Genomic DNA, 5,350 nt, shown 5'->3' with positions numbered 1-5,350 from the left:
TAATTCACTCATCCTCCTCTTCATTATATGCTGATTTTGGTAAACATGATCCCTTGAGAATCACCACAATTCCTTTCAAGGATTTCAACCACTTTTAGAGCATAAGGAACTTGATTTTGCAAATGAGACAAATATTGATTTAAAAACGAATTTGGAGCAAACTAAATATGATATTTGATGGCCTAAAACTTGGATTGAAGAAAATAATACTCTTATATGAAGTTTTGACCTACTGGAATAAAAAAAACAACACCTTTTCTCCTTCAAAAATAGCTCATTTTTTCCTTTACTTGTTGGGAAAATTGCCTCCTTTGTTTACCCAACGTTTTTGAGCTGAATTGAATCATAACTCTAGAATTCATTCTTTGATACCATGTTAGATTCTAGGGTTGCAGGCTTAGAAGGTCTAGGGTTTGCGAGAAGAAAGGAGGAGAAGAAGAATAGAAGAAAGGGCAAGAAAAGAGGTATCACGTGAGGCAAGAGAGTGATGAGAAGAGGAAAAAGCTAGAGCATGTCTAGTGTCATCCCCCTTGTTTGTTATTTATACTTGTAAGGGATAAACCCCTAATACATGAATTACATAAAGAGCTTAAGTTATTACATTGTTACATCCCATGACACTCACGTAATTACATATACTGCCACTATCCCCTTTAACACTTATTTTGATGTTGTTTGTGTTACCATGCTTAAGATTCAAGCCAAGGGATCCACTTCTCAACCATGCTTAGGATGCTTTTTCTACCATACAAGTCAGGTAGTAGAGGTAGAGGAAGAAGTGGCGGTGACTCCATCTCAACCATTTAGTTTAGAAAGTGTACCTTTTGTGGCCTAAACTGTCACACGGTAGAGAAGTGTTGGAACCTGCATGGAAAACTAAAATATTTCAAGGTTAATAAAGCCTCCTTTCCTACCATTACAATCAGCAAAGAAATCCCTTTTGATCCCTCTAAATGGATGATGGTTCTTACGGAGTAAGATATGATCCATCGAAAAAAAATAAAACCTTAATGGCAAGTCCTTAAAGTGCTTCTACAACTACGGGTACTACTGTTTGTATGTTCACATTTCTCTCGTATTCTAGTTCTTCTCCTAGGATCATTGACTCTGAAGCCTTTGAATATCTTAATGTTCTAGTTGTTCTTTAGTGTCCCCTTGTGTAATGGACCGATTTGCATCTATTACAGATGGGTCCCAAACTAAAGTTCAAGTTGTCGGTACTTCCTAATTATCACTTTCTAATGTTTTATTTGTTCCATAGTTTCCATTGAGCCTCATGTCTTCTAGCCAACTAACCAAACAATTAAATTATTTTGTAACCTATTTTCCTTTATATTGTGCCTATCAGGACATCAAGATGAAGCAAGAGATTGGCGGCGACCATGAGAGATGAGGTCTCTACTTCCTGGCCTCTTCCATCAACAACAAATAAAGAAGTAATTCAGTGGCATATTTGGCATGGTCATCCATCCTTTTCAAGTTTAATAACATTAGTTCCTCTTTTAAACAGCTTACTGTCAGAAGATATATGTTGGAGGGTCATTAATGTAATTAGTTTATGATTTTTGTTTTTTTTTCACTCTTACTAGGGTGGAGGATATACTTGTAATGTTGGTACTTTTAGCATCGCCTAATAAAACTTTAGGGGGAGGGTTAGGAGCTTCCACAACTGTAATTCTCCAGCTTCTTTCTCCTTCTCAAAATTCGTCACTCTTCTTCTTCACCTCCTAAACCTTCTCTCCACAACTCTCCGTCTTCTTATCACTACTTAATCCTCTTCTACTTTGATTATATATCATGGAACCCTAAGTTTTAACACATACTGAGTTACCTTGTGAGTTTTGTTAGCTTGGGAAGCATCACAAGTCTATTTTTCTACCCAAGCAAGATAAAGTTTCTTCTACTCCTTTTTCTTTAGTTTATTTTAATGTTTGGGGATCGATTGATGTACCAAATATTTATCAATGCAAGTATTTTGTGATATTTGTAGATGACCATACTCGAGTTACTTGGTTATGTTTAATGAAAGATAGATCAAAAGTTTTTGCTATCTTTGATTCTTTTTACTCTACATTTGAAACTCAATTTTAGAAGAAAAATCAGATTTTTTAACTGATAATGCCAAATAATACTTCTTTTCGAAATCTCAATCTTTATGTCAAAGGAATTGTATTATTCATCAATGGTGTTTTTGAGACAGAAAATAGGCACCTAGTATAAGTTGCAAGGACTCTTATGTTGTCTATGTATGTTCCTATATATTATTGGTCACATGTTGTCCTTTTGACTTGTTTTTTTATTGATAGAAAGCCTTCCAGTGTTTTACAAGAGCACACAACATTCTCTAAACTATTCAGTAACTTCATTCCTTCATTACCCCCTCATGATGTGTTTTTTCGTTCATATTATGGGTCCTCATTAAAATAATTTCAGCCCTACGGCTATCAAATGCATCTTTTTGCGATACTCTAGAAATCAAGAGGGATATGTATCTATTCACCTACACTTAGAAAAACATTTATTTTTGCAGTTGTTACATTTTTGAAGATCGGCCAATTTTTATCACTGGTCCTCGTGGTTTTTAGTCTTCTAGAGGAATGCCAAGACCAATTGTTCCACTGGACTGTTGACCACGTGTTGACTCCCTTCTTGATTTTGATGATAAAAAAAACTGAATAGTTGACAATTGTAAATCTAGTATTTTAGATATTTTCCTTTCAAGAGACATCATTTTCAAGGTCTAATTCATTAAATTGATACAAACTTCTCAAAGACCTCAAACTTCATAGAAAGTCAAGTACTATTGAAGAAGCACACTCATAAACTTAGTCTATGTAAAGAAATATGTTCGGTCCTTCCAAAATTTGAGGTATAATGCAAGCTTGGAGCTTTAGGATTTATTTTGCATTCAAACATATATTCACAAATTCATCTATACATTTCTTATATGTTAGAATCACTTTGGATCATTCATTCCCATGCTTTATAAGTATATGAGATGAACTAGCACTAGAATGATCGATTGACTAGAAGTGCACAAGCCAAAAATATAAAGCATGATCGATCAACCTAAGTCTATTAATCAATCATCCTGAATATGTCAAATATGTGCTATAAAACATGATCGATCAACCCATTTGGACTAATCAACCAATACTATCTAGGAAAAGCAATTTCTTGTCCATTGATTGATCAACCTTTGAAACTGATTGATCATACAGAACTTTGTCAGTTAGGGACATAAGCTTGATCGATCATAGAAAGATCATTGAAGGATCATACATTCAATACATTGCCAGAGGGGATTTTGATTGATCAATCATACAATTTACATTGATCGATCAACTTAAAATGTCAAATCCAATGGGAGGATATTTATCGATCATGCCATCAATCAATAAGACACATTCTTTCAAAAAAATAACAGTTATACTTGGTGATCGATCAACTACTTTACACTGATCGATCAATGTAAACTCAACTTTTTGCAAATGAGTAAAAATAGCTAGTATGACTTGGGGAACTTGTAAATACCCCACCAGACCTCCTATTGAGAAGTAAATGAGCCATTATTGGTATATCCACAAGATTTTATTCTCAATCCTTTGAAAATCTTTAAAAAGTGCTTTGTGAGTTTCTCTTTTCTCAAATCCTCTTAATTGCATACGCATTAGACAAGCTCCAACATTCTACATTGTGCTACAAAAGTTGAAGGTTTGGATCTCTCAAGGAGAAGGTTTCTCTCCATTTGATAAAGGGTGTAAGTTTTACCTTTCCTTTATATTTTGTTTTGAGATAGGTTCATCAAGAACCTGTTTGAATCTAGATAAAAAGGGCCAAGATAGAGCTAGAATCTAGCCAATCTCTTGGGGAGATTATCTTTTAAATCGTGTATTTGAGTTACATGTGGCTTAAAGAGAGCCAAAGTCACTTTGATAAATTCCAGCTAATAAAGCTTGATTAGTGGAATTTTTGAAGCACGAGTGTTGACCGTAGGTCGACTCCCATGTTGTTTTTTTATGATAAAAAACTTAATTGATCTAACAACTTAAAAATCTAAGTATTTTAGATACTTTACATGTAAGAGTGAATGCATCTCAAGGTCTAAAGCTTAAAGCCAAACTCAATACCTCAAGCACAATTAAAGAACGTCTCTTGAAGAAGCACCCACAAGGAAAAAGATAACGAGAAGACTAGAGTTCAAGTGTAATAGTCAAATGTCTTAGCTCAGTCACTTACGTAAGAGAGTATTCTAAGCTCCATTTTTATAAGTATATATGTCAAATTGAAGCTTTGGGTCATAATTTGTACTTAAACATGTTTAGGAATATCGCAAACATCATTTAGAACATGTTATCAACTTAGAGCAAATTATTCCCATGCTTTAAAAATCAATATTGTCAAACAGGTATTGGACTGATCGATAATCAAATGATTGATAATCCAGAACTGTGCATGCCACAAATGTAAAGCATGATCGATCAACCATAGTCAATTGATCGATCCATCAAAACATCGCTATTTCATACTATAATGCTTGATCGATCATCCCACTTGTATTGATTGATCATTACTATTCAGGCAAGAAAATTTCACAAGGAATGATTGATCATTCCACCTAATTGATCGATCAGTCAAAATTTTGCCAGTAAAGGACATAAAGTATGATCGATCATAAGAAAATATGTTGATTGATCATACTTGTATTGCACAGCAAGAGAGAATTTCGATTGATCGATCATCCACTAATAATGATCGATTAACTCAAATTTTTTGCACTAATAGTAACTTATTGATTAATCAGTCCACCAATCAATAAGTCACTGTCTGACAGAAAAGTAGCCATTATGATTGATTGATCAATTAATCTCTTTACAATGATCAATCAATCAAAGTAACGATTTTTTTCAAACGAACAAATAACGTGTAGTTTGAGTTGGGGAAGCTAGAAATACCCTACCAAACCATGAGTTGAAAAATAATGAGCATTTATTGGAAAATACTTAGGCCATTATTCACTATCTCATAAATTTCCCATGAATGTGCTTTAGAGTGAAAGAGTGAGCCTCACACATTTGAAAAGCTCATTTCTCTTTCTTCATTCCTCACATTTATATACTCCAAACATCTTGATCTTTTCGCATCATGTTACGAAGGAGTAGGAAGCTTGAATCACTCGAGGAGAAGCATTTCTCCAAGTAATGGTGTAATTTTTACCTTTCTTTTACATGATTTTGTGAAAGGTTCATCTATAACCTATATAATCTAGATAAAAAGGTCTAGCTACAACTAGCATCTAGCAGCGATCTCTTGGGGAGATTGGCTTTGTACAAATCGTGTATTGAGCTAC

The sequence above is a fragment of the Aristolochia californica genome, unplaced genomic scaffold (genome assembly GCF_029961685.1).
Source record: "Aristolochia californica isolate CCGP_79_NKW_82.1479 unplaced genomic scaffold, dmAriCali1.0.hap1 SCAF_6, whole genome shotgun sequence".
In the NCBI taxonomy this organism is placed as follows: Eukaryota; Viridiplantae; Streptophyta; class Magnoliopsida; order Piperales; family Aristolochiaceae; genus Aristolochia; species Aristolochia californica.
Note: the sequence above shows the minus strand (reverse complement) of the source record.